The sequence below is a fragment of the Ovis canadensis genome, chromosome 14 (assembly GCF_042477335.2).
Source record: "Ovis canadensis isolate MfBH-ARS-UI-01 breed Bighorn chromosome 14, ARS-UI_OviCan_v2, whole genome shotgun sequence".
NCBI lineage: Eukaryota > Metazoa > Chordata > Mammalia > Artiodactyla > Bovidae > Ovis > Ovis canadensis.
The window spans coordinates 21305111-21324556 of NC_091258.1; the positions used below are offsets into that span (position 1 = coordinate 21305111).

Below are 19446 nucleotides of genomic sequence, written 5' to 3' on the forward strand. Positions count from 1 at the left end.
GTATGATGAGGCTCATGTTGCCTGCCTACCAGGTCTTGGCAAGGATCCATTGTGTTTATACTGCCTTCTCCTGGTGCCCGGCGATCCTACTCCCATGATATTCACCAAGAGACAAGAGCAAGAGAGTTCTGAGCAGCCAGAGTAACAGCCTGAGACTGGAAACAACCCCGTAGTAGAATGGGTAAGCACATTATGACATAATCACACAGGGGAGTACTATACAGCCACGAAAAATAACAGATCCTGCTGCTCAGCCTCACAGGCATTATGCTGAGCAACATAAGCTGGACACAGATGAGTACATACTGCGTGATTCCATTTAAACAAAGTTCAAGGGCAGGCAGAACTAGCCTGTAGTGATAGAAATAACAGGAGTGCCTATTTCTGGGGGTTGTTGCCAGGGAAGAGGCGTGAGAGAGCCTCCTGGGAGCGGGGCAGTGGTCACACGGGTGTGTGCATGTATGAATGTCCAGCCAGCCTGCGCAAGAATCAGAAGGGAACTGGGTCCCCCACCCTCAGGTGAGGGGCTGCTCCATGAAAACCCTGTAACCGCTGGGCCGCTGAGGCGCCGTGCCTCGGGGTGAGTCACTCCCTCTCCGGGCCAGGCAGGAGCTCCAGGGAACAGGGGAGTGACCCCGTGGAGCCAAGGCCTGGCCGGGAGGAGGCCCCAGCACGGCCCTCGGCTTGCTGGGGGAGGAGAGAGGGGAGCGGAAACTTTTACAGTTGTTTCTCACTGTGCAAGCCAATTAGCAGGGATCAACCTCAGATCAACAACAGCCCTGAACCTTGGCTGTTTCTGTTCGAGAAACCACAAAGGGAGGGAGAGCTAGATTTGGCTGCATAGGAAGTGACCCTCGAGCACGGAGAAACGGATCAGCCTCACTGTAAATCCATTTGAAAGGCAAATGATGAACCAAGAAGGTGCAGTTGCAGCATGTTTGGCAAATAAAGGATTTAAAAAAAACCCAAAACTTAATGTGCAAATTGTGTGTGTGAATCAGTGAGAAGGCATGACTGCCTCAAGGGGAAAACGTGCAAAGACCAGGAGACAGGATGGCCAGTAAGCGCGTGAGAAGAGTCAGCCTCCCGACAAGCAGAGGGGCGCGTTAGAGAGGGAGTGGGACAGAAGTTCTCACCTGGGGCTCGTGGAGATCTGCACGTGATGATGCGTCCTCCAGGAAGGAGAGACGCCTGCAGCATCGCTGTGGCCCCTGGCCTTGTCCTGCTCCCTCTGCCCTCGTGTTCCGTGTCCGCTGAGACTTTTTAGCCACCACTCACGAGCACCGACTCTGGATCAGGCCTTCTGCCCTTATTGTCCTGTTCTGGACAACCTATGTGGGATGGCCTATTGCTCCATTTTACAGATGAGAAAACTGAGGCTCAGGATGGTGCAGTGACTTGGGGAAGGCCCCACAGTGGGTGGTGGAGCCAGAGTTTGAACCAAGAGGTAACCAGCCCCAGAGACCACGCTCTCCTCCTCTTTGCCTCCCCGCTAACCACTTTTTAGCTACTGCCTTTCTCAGAGGGAGATGACGCTGGCTGGAGCCCAAGTGGTCCTGGCGTCTCTGGTCTGCGTTTCAGCCTTGCCGCTGCCGCCGTGGTCTGCAGGGGCTGACTGGACAGGGCAGTCCTGCCCAGGAGGCCGGTTGGCCGTAGGTGGGCATCCGTATCTTTGCCACATGGGGCTTGGGGCCTTTGCTCATTGAGACAAGTCATCCCATAAGTATCTGAACTCTCATTGTGGGAATGTGGGTTTTTAACAAAACCTGGGAGCCCTGAAGGCCAGAGCTTCACCCCACCCCCACCATACACACACCCCACCCCATAGACATATAGACTCACGCTCAGAGAACGGATATGGCCTGGTGGTAGAGAACACGGGTAAGAATTCTGACTCCCTGTATTTGAATCAGTGATGTGTCTGAGAATCTGCTTTCTGGGAAGTGGTGAATTTTCTCGGGGGGAAGCCTTGATTTGCAGAGTTTGCCAATTTCCAGTGTAAATACCACCGGTGTACACAAAGCAAGACCACGGAGGGCAGAATTGGGCAGAGGTGTAACCAAATGGGCATCAGACCTCCCAACCAAGGGACCTTCTCCAGAACACCTGACCAGCACTCCCTGTAGCTCCAGGTCATGAAAAACAAGAATCTAAGAGGCTGTCACACTTAGAGGAGGAGCCTGAGGCAACGTGATGACTAGATGTGATGTGAGATCCTGGAGCAGAGAAAGAATGTTAGGTTAAATAAAATAGGTAAAAACTAAGGAAATCAGAAACAGGCATGGCCATTTGTTATAATAAAGCATCACTATTATTTCACTTGTGGTGACAAAGGCATCGCACCAGTGTGAGCAGGGGAGACCATGGGGGCTTTCTTACCTTCCCTATTGTCTGTAGATCTGAAGCGATTTGAAAAAAAAAATCCATTAAAGGTAAAAAAAAAAGGACTGAGAAAGAAATCAGTTAGCCCCCTCATCTTGAGCTTGCAAGTACTTAGAGATCACAGCATGGGCTGGCAGGCCTACCATTCATCACCTTGGCCGGTCTCACCCCTCCCCTGCCGAGCGTGGCAGCCGCTGCCGAGCGTGGCAGTCCCAACTGTGCCTCCCAAGCTGGCATCGCTTCCCAGCTCGGAGCCCTTCCTGAGATGGCCAGGAAAAACCCCAGCCTCTTCCTGCACCAACAGGTGGGCTTGTGCTGAAACGACCTCTTCCCTGGTCCTCCCCACCCAGCTCTCCTCACTCAGCCTTCCTCTCGGAGAGGAAGAGCACTGGGAAGAGAGTCCCCCGCTGTCAGACCCTCCTGGACACATCACTGGGAAGTCCTTGGTCCCAGCCCTGGGCACCAGCCCAGGACACTTTGATGTAGTATTCTGGCTGGTCCTTGGGCCAGCTTCCCTCCTTCTCTGCCCAGGGCTTTCTTGCGTGTTCTTCCCAAGGCTTCAGAAACCTTGGGCGCACTATCCAAGCGGCCATCTCTTTCCTGGATCTCCAGAGTGGTGATTTCAAGCAGTCACCCCAGACTCAAGTTCCCGTCTCTGCTATCAGATCAGCCTCCTGCCTGGCCCCCGCATGTGCGTCCTGACCCTGCTCAGAACACCATGTGACCCGATCAGCTCTTTCTGTGGACGGTGTGCACGACGTGAACCCCTCCCCCCATTCCAGCACAGGACTCTGGGGTCTCTCTTGGAAAGAGTCCCTCCCGTGGCAGAAAATGGGATGTGGGGTGTGGGGATGTGAATTAAATCAAATATTGAGAGTTCTTCCTTGCAGTCATTTGGAGAAGTTAGTTGTTCTTCTGGGCTTTTAATAGTAGCAGCACAAAAGGGCAAGAACCAGTGTTCTGTGAGTCCCTGCTACGCTTTTATTCCTTGGTTCTCCCCACAGCTGCCCTGGTAGGGGAGTCTCACCGTCCTTATCATATAGATGAGGAAACTGAGGCTTCAAGAAACTCCTTGCTCCAGGCGCCAGCTTGCAGGGGTGGGGCTTGGATCAGTCTGGCTTCAAATCCAGACTCCTCTCTTGGTCCCCCTGCTTGCCTGGGGGCTGCTGGCCCCTCAGTCAGAGGTGCCCCAGGTCCCTGGTGGTGGTTGGGAAACCAGCCCAACGCTTCTCCTGGAAAGCGACACCGGTCAGGAAGTCACTCCCTCGTGACGGAGGTCATTGTCCCGCAGGTGCCTTCCCTGTCCCAGCGTGGGAAGGCCCACATTCTGGGAAACTCCTCCACCCCAGGCAAACCCTGTGGTTGGTGGGTTGGTTGGTCATTCACATCCCAGCGTCTTCAGGTGTCAGTGAGTCTCAGGTGCAGAGAGAAGTGTACACAGAAGATAATGAAATAACGCAGTGAAGCGACCTCCCGTCCCTAATCATCAAAGCCGCCATAGAGGAATTCCTCCATAGGAAGAGCCAGGATTTAAAGGAAACCATGGCGCGAGAACTTTCTTTTTAAAAGGAGTGTGCACCCTGCTCATTTCATCCTTGGAGGCTTCGGGAGGAAGCAGTGAGGAATTGGATCGTTGGCTGGGGGGTGGGGGAAATTGCGGAGTGGGCGCCCTGGAGGTTGGACCCGGAGGTGGGGAGGTCCAGACAGGGGAGTGCCCCCACATCAGGGTGTCAGTGAGTGCTGTGAAATCGAGAGGAGACCTGCAACCTGCGGTCCCTGAGAGCCAGGGCTTTCTTCTCCCGGGCTGGAGGGAGGGGTTTGAGGGGAGACGTGGAATCAGAAGTGCACTTTCAGTCGGAGGCAGCGTTGTCGACGGAGTTGTCCCTTTACGTATTGTTCCGGCAGTGCCTCCCATCTCCTGCGGATGGTGGCCCATCTGAGAGGAACTGGACACCCTCTGGAGGCTTTCACCACCCTCCGCGCCCACGGCTGCTCTGTGTCCCTGTTTTCCAGATGGACAAAATGGGGAGAAAACGCAGTGTACCACACCCTGCTGCAGGAGGGCCAGCCTGCTCCGGGAGTGGGGGCGCGGGCACGGCGTTGAGATTGGCTGGGGGTGGGGAGTGGGGTTCTGTAGGATGGGGGCAGAATACTCAGGCCTGAGTTCAAATCCTTTGTCCCTCCAGCAGCACAAGCCTCAGCCTCTTCGTCTGTGAGATGGGCAGTGTCGCCACGCTCGCCTCCCCGGGTGGTCACGCCCGAGGGGGGCTTCACGCAGTGCCTGGGTTTGGAAACGCAAGCTGTCAGTTGTCTGAAGCCCCTGGTGCAGAGAGGAGACCGTGTGTCTGAGAGCAGGGCCCCGATGTGCTTTGCTTCATCCGGCTGATTTCCAGGGGTGCAGTTTAACCTCAGGATCCCAGGGTGGACCTCTGGAGGCTCTCCCTGGGCAGCCCAGCATGGCAGCCACTAGCCACAAGCCGCGGATCCACGTTAATTACAGCAGAGTCAGCCTGCGAGTTCAGTTCTGCAGTCGCACTAGGTGCCCCGTCGCCCCTCCTGGCTGCTGCGGGGGCGCTGATCCTGAGGGTTGGGGGGGTGTTGGCGCTGCCAGGGAGCCCATGTTCCCGCTCCCCCGCACTCAGCGTCCGACCGCAGGCTGCAGGAGCGCAAGCTCTTGGCCCATCCCAGCCACCTGGGGCCTGGCCCGGCAGCCTTCTCGGTGCCGGGAGTCCTGCTGGCAGGTCCGGAGCATGAGGGGTGCCAGGCCTGGCACCTGGCATGTCAGCTCAGTCAGACTGGGCAGGCCCTGTCCTGGGCCCGCGATGTCTGTGCGACCCGCCAGGAGGAGAGGACGCCCTGGCGAAAGCGGAGAACCGCCGGAGGGTTTTGCCCTGGACGAGTCGGGAAGCTTTGATTCACTGGAACACAGAGGGAGGGGAAGGTGAGGGGTGTTTCTCTGTAAGAAAGAGGCTTTGACTTTGAGCTGAAATAGACCTTGACCTTTGCTCTTTTCTTTCACTGGTCTGTGCGGTTTGGGGTGTTGGATGCTGTGCTCCATGCCAGGAGGTACGTGGGCGACCCTTGGGGACAGGTCACCGTCCCCACTGACAGGTCCCAGACCCTGACAGGGACTGTGTGGTCCCCGGAGTGTCCCCAGGGCCCTGTGCACAGTAGGAGCTCGTTAAGTGGTTGCTGGAGGGACTTCTTTTTTTTTTCAACTTTTTATTTTCTATTGGAGTAGGACCGTTTCTATATTCTATATAATGTTGTCACCTGCTGAAATCTCTCTCATGTCCTCCTTAGAGAGGGGATATTGATTGCTCCCAATTCATGGGCTTCAAAGAGGCATGCCCTGCCACTTCGGGAACATTCTCAAGGAGAGTTGCCTGATAGCGTAGTATCGAAGATGAACTTAGGTGTACTGAGCTTACTATGTGCTTGTGTGTGCATGCTAAGTCACTCAGTCGTGTCCGACTCTTTGCGACCCCATGGACTGTAGCCCGCCAGGCTCTTCCATCCATGGAATTTTCTAGGCAAGAGTACTGGAGTGGGTTGCTGTTTCCTTATCCGGGGGATCTTCCCAACCCAGGGATCAAACCCCCACATATCTTGCATTGGCAGGCGGTTTCTTTACCACTAGCGCCACTGGTACCTGCTGAATGCTTTACCCTGATGACCTCGTTTAACTTTCACACAAACAAGGGACCTATTATTATCATTCCCATTATACAGAGGTGGAGACTGAGGCACAGAAAACTTACGGCTTGCAGCAGAGGAATGGCAACCCCTCCGCCTCCTCCGCTGCTTTACGAGGCTTGGAGCCTTCCCGAGACGCCAGCTTGGACTGCGTTGACCCTGGCATTGAATTCCTTGCCCTCACCCACCACGCTTGCGATCGGTTCCAAAGCTGTCACCGGCCCAGGTTTTCTAGGTGACTCAGAGTAGGGCCCACACAGGGCTGCGGGGAACAGAGTTCTTTACCCCCTGAGTCCAGCCAGTGGGTCTGCAGAGTAAGGATCTGAGCCCCAGGAAAGCAGGTCCCACGTGGAGGCTGACCTCATCCATTAGTGCAAAGCAAGCACCGTGACTGTGGGCCCTCGGGGCTGAGCCGCCGCCTGGGACACGGGCCTCTCCCTCCCTCCGCCTCTCTGGTCCCCCTGGGGATGCTGAATTTCTGCCAGTGTGACAGCTGGGAAGCTCCGAGCCAGAGCTCTCCGAGCTGGGTGTGGGCAGTTAGGAGTTCCAAGTTCTAGTCCTGCCATGGGCCCTTCCTAGCCCTGTGAGCGTGGGGTCCAACCCGTGTGGGCAGGACTCTGTGATGGTCTCACAGGGGAGGGGCAATTACATCACTTAACTACACTTGAGTATGTCTTATAGACGGGCGGTGTTTCAGAATGAGAGCAGATGCTTGGAAATGCTCGCTGAGCGGCTGGTGCAGTAGATCCTGAGCGCTCAGTAGATACTCTCTCACCTCGTCCCTGGAACAGCTCTGTGGGGTGGGGCCCCCCATCTTTCAGCAAATAAGAGACCACAGCTCGTAAGACAGGATTCCCTGAAGCACTCTCAGAGAGAAAAAAGAGTGCACCCCAAACTTCATTATCACATCAGCTTTAGAGGAGGGGAGGTTCAGCTGTGCGTCTGAGTGGATGGAATACAGTCGCTGTGTTCATTCTGGATGAGGGCAGAGGGGTGTCTGGACAGGGTTCAGTGTTAAATGCTCAACACCAGCTGGGGGACTAACGGGCCATAAAATTCAGCTTGGAGAATAAGAGTGCTCTGGAGTTAGGTGGGTGCAGGGAGGAAGGAGGAGAAACAGCCCACCCGACGGAGTCCTTCTAGAGTACTGAGAGGAGACTCGGTGTGATCCTTCCGTCCAGTTTGCCAGCACGCCCGCGTTGGGTCAGCTCAAAAGCAGGAAACCCCAAGAGAGGACTGAGAAGGGGTTCCAGCCTCTGTTTTCTCATCTGTAAAATGGGTACCACAGCACCGAATTCACTAACAGTCCCTCACCATGCTCCCTCTTCCTTGCGGGAAAACGTGTGTGATTTTTTTTTCTTACCTCTGAAAAGCTCCCCCTGCCTGGTAAGCTCAGCGGATTGTTGTGTGCGCATGCCAAGTCACTTCAGTCCTACCCGATTCTTTTCAACCCTGTGGACTGCAGCCCGCCAGGCGCCTCTGTTCATGGCATTCTCCAGGCAAGAATACTGAAGTGGGTTGCCATGCCCAGCCCAGGCATTGAACCCGCTTTTCTGAGGTCCCCCACATTGTCAGGCGGGTTCTTTACCACTAGCACCACCTGGGAAGCCCACGAGATTGTTAGCAGGGCTTTTTCTGGAGGCTCAGCGGATTCTGAGCGGGGAACATCGGGATCAGTGAGGTCCTCAGTGGTGAAGGGAGGGGAGGTGATACTGGGGAGACTGGCACCCAGTCGTCGAGGGTGTCAAAGACCGTCCTGAGGAGTTTGGACTTTTTCTGAGCATGACAGCTTTGCATCAGAGTTCCTTAAGAAGGCCGATGATCCTCTCCTTTGAAGAAACTCGAATTGCTCCTGCCCCTTTCCTGGTGGCGCCAGGCATATCTTAGTCTCATGTTTCCTAAAGTGAGTTTTGTTCCACGATGTTAATAGGTGTGCCAGCAGAAAGTAAGAGTAACAGCAACGGCAAGGTTCTGCAGTGTAAGAACGATATGGACAGCTGTTTGGTTATGGGCCTTCCCAGTGCCTTTAATAGGTCACCGTGAGTGGGAACCCTCAGTGAGAATACCAGGGAGGCAGTTCTCCGCGTGTTTGTCTGTGAGATCCCTCCCTCCCTTCCTGTCTTCCTCCTTCCTTCCTACCTTTCTCTTCTGTCCAAACCCAGCCTCATCTCGGAACCCACGTTGGAGAGGGCGATCCCTGTGAATTTCCCATCCCTTCCCCCTGGTCCCTTCAGCCTTGAAGGTGTGATATCCTCATGGATCAGCTGACGGGCAGATAACTTTCTGGACCAGTTAGATAGGGACGCCCTGGGGTTTTTCACGTGGAAGACGTCACGGACAGCTGTGTGCAAGCACGCTCCATGGCTGTCCCTGGGGACGGTGGCCTGGAAGCAGTAACACCTGCTCCCTGCCGGTGGTGGCTGCAGGGAGGTGCTGCTGCAGGTGAGTCAGAGCTGCCTCCACACTGGTCCTTGGGGAGTGGTGGTGGCAGAGCCGAGCCCAGGCCACCTCGGCCCCGAAGCCACGTGCTCTCACCCTGGCTGGCAAGCATCACCTGCTGACTTTCCCAGCTGGGTCTCTCTTACCTCTTTGGATAGGCCAGGGCGGTAGGGTAGAAGGGGCGCTTGGCTACGAGTCAGGAGACAAGTGTCCCAGTCTTGCTCAGCTCCGTCAGCTCAGAAAAGTGACATTCCTCTCCTGAGCCCCTGTTTTTCTTTGCGAGTTCAGCTAAGAGGTCCAGTTTACCTCGAGCAGGCACGCTGCCTGCTCTGTGCCCCTGTTTCCCCTGCCCAGAAATGGGGAGGGTGCCCCTGCCTGATGGAGCAGGTGAATAGTCCTCCACCTGGGCGTCCCTGGTGGCTCAGCAGGTAAAGAATCCGCCTGCAGTGCAGGAGACCTGGGTTGGGAAGATCCCCTGGAGAAGGGACAGGCTACTCACTCCAGTATTCCGGCCTGGAGAATTCCATGGACTGGCTAGTCCACGGGGCTGCAAGGAGTCGGACACAAGCGACGTTCACTTTCGACAACAAGCAGGAAGCTGAGGGTGAGGGCCACTGAGGTCGGCCGAGACAGGTGCAGTGACCCCCTGGGGCTGCTCGCCTCCCCGGGCAGCTCTCACACCCACCCCTCTGCCTCAGACCCTTCGGCCCTCGCTCTGTTCTCTTGAGACACCCACAGATGCAGCTGCTTCTCCTGGCCCCACGAGCAGCCCTCCAGACTTTAGAAGGCAGTGTCTAGCTCCAAAGCACCCCTGTCCTGTACTGAAAAGGGTTCACCTTGAGCCTCCTTCTTGAAGGGATCAGCAGGAACCTGCTGGGTCAGCCCCTGCATGGGTCCCTAGGAGGGTGTGAGGAGAGGGACCAGGGCCAGGTGGGGCAAGTTCTGGGGGCTTCGCCCAGGCCCTCCCCGCCACTTCTCCCCAGAGGTGCCCGCCTTACCTTTTACCCACTGGGACTCTGGGCACAGATTGCGTCTGAGAAAGGGTCTGGTGCTTTAAAAAGACCAAATGATTCGACAGGTTTGCGAAGCACTTAGCTACGACTTGCTGAGGAACCAGTGTTCGCTCCCGGTAGAACTGAGTCCGCGTCTCTGCATTTGGAAGGATTCTCGCTCCTCCGCGGATCCTTGTAAAAAAGGAATGTGTGTCTGCCTTCAAACGTGCCTCACGTAAAGCCCCTGCACCGGGTCTGCATCCCCTCCCCGCCTCCTCCCGCCTCTCAGGACCCCCAGCATCACAAGCTGAATGTTTCGGCCACCGTCTAGGCCGAAGCACCTGCCCCCACTGTCTCATTTCTTCACCTCAGCAGCCCCATGAGGTCACGGCCATGCAAGACCCACTTGGTGGGCTGGTGAGGAACCTGAGACTCCAAGAAGGGAGCTGCAGAATCTCCCACTGCTGGAGCCTTTGACGCAGTGGGCCATGTGCTGGGTGCTGGGCCGTGGGCCGGGCGCTGACTGTGTGCTGGGCGCTGGGCTATGTGCCGGGCACTGAGCTGAAGCTCTTTAAAGCTCAGGTGAAAATCACACCGCGTGAAATTACCCATTGTAAAGGGGCGTGTTCAGAGGCACTTAATACATTCTTGTGGCTCAGCCGCCACCTCTAACTCCGGGACGTCTCACCATCTCCAGCAGAAGCTCTGTCTCCCTCACAGTCACTCCTCACCTTTCCCTGCCGCCCCTGCGCGCTGTGCCGTCACCCCTGTGGTTTCCGTATTCGAGATGCTCCAGCTACACAGAATCATGCAATACGTGGCCTTCCGTCTGGCTCCGTCTACTTAGCCTGATGTTTTCAAGGTTCATCCGTGTTGCACTGTGTAAAGGGCTGTTTCTGTGGGTGAATAGTATTCAGACCCCGTTTGGCTTGTCCGTCCATCCGTTGGCGGACTTGTGTGTCAGCCCCACCTTCTGGCTATCGTGAATACGCTGCTGTGCAGTGATGCGTAAGTATTTGTTTGGGTTCCTGTTTTCAGTTCTTTTGGCTACCGTACCTTGGAGGGGGATTTCTCAGCCTCGTGTTTAAAGAACCATGTCTTCTTTACTCCTCACAATAACACTCTGAGGTAGGTGGAGATGTTTCAGAGACGCAGAGTGATGGAACCGCTCGCCTCACATTCAACAGCTTTGAAGCGACAGAGCTGGGATTTGAACCCAGGGAGGCTGACTCCCAGAGCTTAGGGCCTTCGGCTCCTGCTCTCTGCCTCCTCCCTGGAGGGCCTGGGGACCCAGGGAATGCTCCCCCACATTGGTGTTCCAGGTGCTCGGCCAGCACCCTGGAATTCCTGCCTGGCTTAGTTACGTGCTGTCTCGACAGCTCAGCCCCCATCTATCTTTCTGAGCCTGACGAGGCCAAGGTGATACTTCTAAAAAATCAGTCGCCAGACCAAGCTTGAGAAGGGCAGGCAGGCCTGGACAAGTAGGGACCCAGAAATCAAAGGCCCGCATCCTGAGAAGCGGTGGCCACTACACCGCAAGCTCACGGGTCTCATTCACTCACACCCCGGGCACTGCCCCAACAAGTGTATTGCTTGGGTTCCCAAGACCACGAACTGGAAACAGCGACTTTGGGAGGTGGGATGTGGGGGGTTTTTCACGAACCGACTTGCAGTCCTCGGAGCACAAACACTTGGAGCGCTGAGGCTAGGGGAGGGCGGCAATTGATGGGAAGGAGATGAGAGTGCAGAAATGCACAGCGGTCGGAGCCCTGAGTGTGGGGCCAGCTTGCTACTCGCCGCTCACCGCTGCATCCTGAGCTCCTGACGGGGGCAGTGTGTGGTCACAGATGTTCAGAATGGCAATAAATGTCATCCAGAAAAGGGCAGAGGATCTTCTGAATGCTCTGTTTACGGCAAGGAAAGAGGAGACATTTCTATCTAAAATTATTTAAATTTTTCTAAAGGGCCTTGGCACGGAGGGTAAGCCCTGGCTGGCGTTGCCTCTGACCTTGGCCGCCTGCCTGGGCTGTGAAAGAGGGAATTGTTCCTGGGGCTGCAAACAGGACCCTGCCAACATCTGGGCCGCCTGGTCCCCGTTTCTCCCCACTGATGGCGAGCAGCGTCAGGAGAGTCCCGAGCCTCTCGTCTGTGTGAACGTTCCCCCCCCCCCCCCCCGCCCCGTGTCACGAGTCCTGCCCTGAAGGGGCTGGGGGCTTCTCCGGCAGCTGCGGTCCCAGCCGGCAGCAAAGGAGGCTCTGTTCCTTGACCCTGACTGCGATCGGCCACCAGGCTATTCTTGTTACTTGTGGAGCAACTGTCCGGGGCTAAATCTGAATTCTTTCTCAATCATTGCCTGATTTTGCTTCTTAAAAATAAATCATGGGGAATATTTGTCTCTGGGCAGAGCGAGGGACCAGCCCTGCATGAAAGTCGTCAGTAGAGTTTCCCACAGTCGGGTCAGAAGTTCGGAGGAGGGGGGCAATGGAGTGAGCCCCCAGAAAAGGCCTGTTGTCTCCGAGTCCTTCTTTTCACCGCTGCCCCCAGTTGAGGAAATAAGTTTCTTTGGACCCAAGCTCCTCTATGCTCTTAGACGTTGCAAAGGTGCTCTGGACTCCAGGAGACACCAGAGCATCTGAGACACCTCACGGTAGCTCCTGGGTGCAGGGCCAGAGGGCTGGGGTCTTCTCTGTTGGCAGAGCAGGGCTACCCAGAGTCACGGGGCAGAGGGACAAGGAAAGCCAGTGGGTTTCGGGAGGAAACCTCTGGTGGCAGCGTCCCGTCAGAGAGGTGGGGAGAGGAAGCTGGGAACGGGAGCTCCAGCCGGGAAGCCTTTGCCATGTTCTAGAAGGGAAACGAGAGGCGCAGAACTGGAGGAGCGAGCCTGGGAAGGCGCGGGTCGGTTGAAGGGATGAGCGGCAGCAGGATCTGGCCCTGCTGCTGAACTGACTTCGGGGCTTAGGGCTGGGAGTCAGACAGTCATTAGACTTCGCAGGAGGCCACCTAGATGAGGTGCTGCCACACAGCAGGCTTGGGAAGACCGCAGGGAGACCCCCTGGGTGGGCGCAGCTTGGGTGGTGATCTGGGGGAGCCTGGAGGACATCAAGGGGGTGGTGCCCTCAGGCCCTCGCCAGAGCGTAAGCCCTCCACTGAAGCAAAGGGCCTTGTTCCCAAACACCCAGAACACTCTGGAAGCACTTTTGTGGCACACAGGAAGCCTTCAATAAATATTTGATGAATGAATAAACTGTGAGTCTGAAGCTCAGGAAACAGACTCTTAATCCAGTTTTGGGATTATTTATGTTGAGCAGAGTACAAGGCAGTGTGTGTGTGTGTGTGTGTGTGTGTGCATGCCTCTGTGTGTGTGTGTGTGTATATGTGTGCGCATATCAAACCATCCTTCTCTCTGCCAGAAGAATGACCCTGTTCCTACCTCTTGTGGTCATAGAGTTTTCCATGGAAATCGATGAGGCCATTGATCTGGAGTTAAGAGCTTTCTGACATCAACCCACTGCAGTGGCACACAGTGGCTCGCTTCGTCCTACTGGGGCGGCCGGTGCTCTTGGAAATAACCGTCGCTTCATCCTGTACAGACCAGCCCGGCGCCATCCATCATCTGAGTTATCAACATGTGATTCAGTGCCAAGAGATGGTTTTTTGCTCTTGAGATGGCCTCTGAAGGAGTCCCCTGAGACCCCCTGCCCCGTCCAGAGCAGGAACACTGCCGGCCGCTGGGCGCAGACACCCGCACGTGAGACCTGAAGCGGGGCAGAGGCTTCAGGCCAACTGCCCCACCATCGCCCTCCAGTCTAGAAAGTTCTTGGAACTCATCACATTCATTCAGAACTTTTTAGAGATTGAAGTGAAGTTCACATAACATGCAGTTAGCCGTTTGGTGGCCTTTTGTACTGTCACGGTGTCTTAGACACCCCGTTTATCTGGCTCCAAGGCACTCTCGTCACCTCCAAAGGCACCCCGCCTGCCCCGCCCCGGCGCTCGTTAAGCCACTCCCCAGCCCTCGAGAGCCACAGATCTGCTTTCCGTCTGTCTGGATTTACCCATTCTGGAGGTCTCATGTAAATGGAGCCATACGCGCTGAGGCCTCTTGTGTCTGGCTTCTCTCACTTAGCGTGGTGTTGCCAGGCTCGTCTGCGTTGTCGCCTGCGTCAGTATGAGTTCAGCCCATTCTGTAGAGAAGTTCACGCCAAACCACAGAGTTTGCAGATGCCCTTCACTGAGCAGCGCTCAGGCTTCTTCCCTGGCCCCTGGCGGCTCCTCTGCCCGGGTCGCCAGCCTGCCCGTCGCCCGCCTAGAGGCCCAGGACGCCGCCCGAGTCTGTAGCTGGGCCTTCCCGGTCCAGCCCAGCTCTCTGGTCTCACAGCCACCCCCCATTGTGGAGCCGCCCTGCAGTGACGCCCGCTCCCCACCTCCCTGGATACTGCCCCTTTCCGTCCCCTTGTCCCAGCAGACTCCTGACTCGCTTCCCCAGAGTCAGCCTTGCAGAACCGGTGGTTGTCCTCTCCTTCACGCCCACGGCAGAGCCTGCACCCTCGTGCGGCTCTGCGGTCTCACCCCGTGCCAAGCTCACCAGACCCCCGTTGTCTGTGAGCTGCTGGAGGACAGGGCTCAGGGCGCTGCCGGTCTGCTGCGTGAACGAGGGGCCTGGTGAACGAGCAGCTGGTGTTCTGACCCTCGGCCATCCCTGCCCCCTCTTCCCAGCACCTGCGGTTCGTCCCTGTGTCTCTTACGTGTGCGCTTACCTTTCTCCAGAAGGGATTTGGGGTTTGCTTGGGTCTAAACAGCTGCTTGTAGTGAGTGGGGTCACTGCATCTAACCTCCCGACTTCGGGGGTCCCTCAGAGGTCGGAGTTTGGAATCTGTTGTGTTAAGTAGGGTGCTGAGTAGTAGAAGGTGACTTTTACACCACTGTTTTGATAACTCAGGCTTAGAAATGCTCTTGATGGACAGGGCAAGACGTCCCCCCGTGTTCCTTTATGCCTGAGAGGGAAGACCTGCTGGGACTGCTGTGTGGCTCTTCCTTGTAGAGGTGATGACCTGTAACTACTCTGATAGCAGCGTTGATAACAGAAGGACATAGTTTGTTCCTGGGTCACCTGGTTGCCCAGTTGCAGACACATCTTTGGGGGCAACCTAATGAGTCGCTCTCTACAAGGCCTGCTCACACATGTTGGTCCCCCCACTGTCTTTTGCACGGGGGCATCGGATCCCACCTTCCTCAGCTGTCCTTTGGAATTACAGCCAGGCATCTGAGGAACTCCGTAATCTGGATCGTAATAGTTTTCTCCAGCTCATCTCCCTCAGTCTCCCATCTCTGCCGGATAAACTCCTCTTCACCCTGCAAAACCCGAGTCAGAGAGCTCAGCCTCTGAAGGATTCTGGAACGGCCCTGTGTCTACATCGGTCAGCTCCCCTTCCCCGGGCCTGCCGTGCCTTCCATTCTGCCGGCGTCACACCCGTGGATGTCTGATGATCTGTGGCCTATGACTCCCCCACTCAGCTGCGAGGTCCTCAATTCTAGACTTTTTTTTTTTTCCCCCTTGGAGCAATTGCTTGACGGTGAATGAGAAGGTTTCAGTGTGGGTGCTTTAAGTTGGTAAAGGAAGCAAGCAGATAGGTGACCCATAGAGGGGCGATGGCTGAATTCTAGGGATTCACATACATCCCTTGGGACCCAGGGGAAAGGGAACAGTCTTCAAGACCAAACTTACAGAGTTGGTTGGTTTGGGGTTTTCAGTACAGTGTGTTCTGCTGGATTTGGCATCATCAGTGGTCCAGAATGCTGCCGGGTGGAGAGAGAGGGGTGAGAAGGGGGTTGTGCACGACCCATCGCCACGGGCGGGAGTCCCATGGGCTGCACCTGGACGCAGGAGCAGCTGCTTCCAGCTGGTGTCTGTTCCGCTTCATTCATTCCCAGGCTGTCTCGGCTATTAAATATTTTTACTATCGCTTCTGTTTATTACGTCACAGATAGGTTTTGTTTGGTAGGGAGTATGCCTGAGGGTCAGATCATGAGGTGGTTACCCTGCGTCACGTCTGGACATCAGGGACCAAGACTAGGCGGCCCACTTGACCTCTGTACCCCCAGCGCCACTGCATAGACAGTCCTTGGCTTCCCAAGCATCCACATAGACGTCATAACCATCACGGTCCCAGTGACCATCCTAGCGGCGACAGAAGGCAAGCTGGCCGCCCGAGGCCTCTCCGCCGGTGGGCTGCAGAGCCGGAACGGGGGGATCCAGGCCCCTGGAGTCCACATCCCAGATCACCTGGCTTCCTGAAGTGGCCACCCTCTTCTTCCAGGGGAGCAGGTTCTGGGTTTTTGGTTTTTTTTTTTTTTCCCCAGTCTTCATTTTTTTTTTTTTTAAGAGCAGTTTTACGTTCACAGCAAAATCAAGGCGAAGGTACAGATATTTCCTATGTACCTGTGCCCGGCCTGTGCAGCCCCGCCCTGGTGGCTCATTCATCACAGTTGACGGACCTGCGCTGACACGCCACCCCAATCCCCTAAAGCCTGTTGCCTGCCTTAGGCAGCGAGGGGGTCCCTCCTGGTGTTGTACGTTCTGTGGACAAATAGTAATGGCTGTGTGTCCACGACTATAGTATCACAGAAAACACTTCTCACTGCCCTAAAAAAATTCATCCCTTCCTCACCCCTTCTCCCCGCAACCCCTGGCAACAGCTGATCTTGTCACTGTCTCCAGATTTCTGCCTTTTCCAGAAGGTCAGATTGTTGGGATTAAACGGTATGCAGCCTTTTCAGATTGACTTCCTTCCCTCAGTAACAGGCATGTAAGCTTCCTCCTTGTCTTTCCATGGCTTGGTAGCTCGCTTCTTTCTAGTGCTGACCAGTATTCCACTGTCTGGACGTACCACACGATATCCACTCACCTGCTGAAAGACATGTGGGTTGCTTCCAGGCTTTGGCAGTCACAGAGAAAGCTGCTGTAAGCACCCCAGCACCCCAGTAGGTGTTCACGTGGATATATGTTTTTCAGAAGCAGATTTTTAAGCAGTGGTCCTCGAGATCCCACCTCTGGGTGGGTGAGCGAGAGCCTGCACGCGTCTTAAAGACCGTTCTGGCCCTGTGGCCCAGCTTCCCTGGAGAAGGGTCAGCAGGTCTGTGTGCAAGCCGCTGGCCTGTCACACGGCCTGGAACCTTCGGGTGGAAGCCTGCAGCCCCCAGGCAGGATCTGAGGCAGAACAATCAAGGATTCCCCACTTCTGATTTGCAAGGCGCCGGCGGTGGCTGCCAGCCATGCTTCCCTGAGAGCAATTGTGCTTATTTGTCTAAGCCTGCCTGCCTCCTGGAGGCTGGCGGCTTCTCAGAAGCTCAGACGCCCGCCGTGTGAGACGAGGTAGCTAAGGATCTCACAGAAGGGGCCCCTTGATCCCCGGAGACGCCGATCAGCTCGAGCCCCGTCTGGCTGCCCCGGCTCTCTGTTCAGGCGGAAAAATGGCAGCATGGCTTTGCATTGCTTTTGTTTTCTGACCAGGAAGTGCACACAAGTCCTTCTCATGGGATAGACGCCCCCCGCTTCACCGTCCTCTCTCTCTCTTCTTCCCTGTTCATGGATTAAACCTCCTTAAGAGGCTCTACGTGGGACTGTCGATCAACGGGGCCCCTAGAAAGGGCTGCCTCCATGAACTCTGACCCTTTGTAGGAGGAGCTGGTTAGCCTGGTCTCTTTTTGGCACCATCTGGGGGTCTTGTTTCAGGCTGGGGTGGTTCGCCTCGGGAACCAGCGCGTCCCAGTGGGTCTCCGTGTGATGCTGTCCGTATTCTGAGCTTTCTTTCGAAACTGTGTGGCCACGCCAAAGCCCGGCCTCCCTCCCGCCCTGCTTTCGTTTCACTTGAACTTGTAGCCACTTGACACCCTATGTATTTTGCTTATAAAATGCCCGAACTCAGTCTTGCTCTTCAGCAAATTTATATTCATAGGAACGGCATCTGCCCACATTGGAAAAGCAGTGTGCACAGACAGAGCTTTTTCTCAGTCTGCGGGCTGTGCCGATGGGCAGGGGTGGGATTCACGCCGTGACCGCCCCCCAGCCCGGTGTGTGCCTGGCACACGTGGGCACTCTCTGTCAAATGATGCGGCGTGCGTGCCTGGCGAGGAGGTGTCACAGTCATCCTGCCAGCCCCCACCAGGGTCTTGGCCCGTTATCGGAAACCGTCAGTCCAAAGGAATGCTGTCTTTCAAAGGACACGTTTTCTGCTGAGTTGTGTAAAATACCTACAGAGAAACCCACGGCTCCTAAGCCTGTGCCTCAGTGGATCTGCACATCAACCGTGTCCTTTCACTGTGTCCTGGCTTAGGCCAAGAGGGTGGCCACTCCCGAGACCCTCCTGGGTCCCCTTCCAGCCACCCCTCTCCCTTAGAGCAACCACTGCCCTGCCTGGGCCAGCATCTGGACCTTGTGTAAACGGACTCTCACGGTACAGACTTCTGTTGGTGAAACTCATCACCCTGCTGCATAGACGTGCAGTCCTCTGTTCTCACGGCTGTGTAGCTTTGCGCTGGGTGAACACACCTTCATTTTGCTACTCGCTATCGATGGGTGCCTGTGAAGCGCTGCTGTGCTGCAGGGGACATGGTGACGTGCGGGGGCCGGTCCCGGAACGCAGAAGGTAGGGGAGAGGGCTTTCGCGAACGCTGCGAGTTGCTTCCAGCGGGCTGGGGCCAGGTCCTGCTCTCACTAGCAGTGCTGGGTTCCCTCATCCCGCTGTCCCTGGCCATTATCATTTCCCCCCAGTGTTTTTCGTTGTGGTGGTAAAACATGCATGATGTAAAATTGACTATTTTAGCCATTCAGCTCTGTGGCATCCGTCCATTCGCACTATCATGCCCCCATCACGACCATCCTTCTCCAGAGCTCTTTATCTTGCAGAACTGAAACTCCGTACTGATTCAACAGTAACTCCCACCACCCGCCTCCAGCCCCAGCCACTGGCGGTCTCCCTACTCTCTGTCTCCACGAATTCGGCTACTCTAGATTCCTCATGTGCGTGGAGTCAGACGGTATTTGTCTTTTTTGTGACCGTCTCATTTCACTTGGCATAATGTCCTCAAGGTTCATACATGTTGTAGCGTGTGTTCAAATTTCCGTCCTTTTTTTGGTTTGCTTTTTGGAATTTTCTAGATTCGTTTTTTTTTTAATTGATTGAATTACAGTTGATTTACAATGCTGTATTAATTTCTGCTGCACGGTAAAGCGACTCTGTTTTTTATATATATATGTACACACACCCACGTGTGTTCTTTGTCATACTCTTTTCCATTATGTTTATCACAGGATATTGGATACAGTCCCCTGTGAATCTGGTGTACAAATATCTGTTCCCTGTTGCAGTAACTACTTTCCAGTTGTTTGGGGTACATACCAGAAATGGAACTGCTGAATCGTACGGTGGTTCTGTGTTTCATTTTTTGAGAAACCTCCAACTGTTTTCCACAGCAGCTGCAACATTTTCTGTTCCTACCAGCCGTGCCCAAGAGTTTCAATTTCTTCATATCCTCACCAACACTTGTTCATTTTCTGGGTTTTGGTTTTAGTTTGATTGTGGCCGTACTGATGTGTGTGAGGTGCTGATGGTGTCTTTTTTCTTTAAGCCGTTCTGGTAGGTGTGTAGAGATCCTTTGGTGGTGTTAATCTGATTTCAGAAGCATGAAGGCGTAGTGACTTTGTCCGGGTGCCTGCCTAGAGTCTGGATTGTTCTACCCTGGGCTGTGGCAGCTGGTGCTGGGCCACTGTCCGTGTTCTTCGGCCATGGTGAGGCTGCTGGCGCACAGAAGGTGCACCGTACTCGCTCGAGGCGTTCAGTCCTTGTTGGGAGAGCCAGCCACATGCCGGGATTCCAGGGGGGTTGAGCTGTGGAAACTTCAGAGCCGCACTTGTCCCGACACGTGTGGAACCCCCACA

The 19446-nt window shown here is 55.4% G+C and overlaps 1 protein-coding gene across 1 annotated transcript in view; it reads left to right on the top strand.

The window, feature by feature from the left end:
• The window catches only part of CMIP (c-Maf inducing protein), a 205374-nt gene that overhangs the window by 100971 nt on the left and 84957 nt on the right, over positions 1–19446 (top strand). The window lies entirely within an intron of this gene.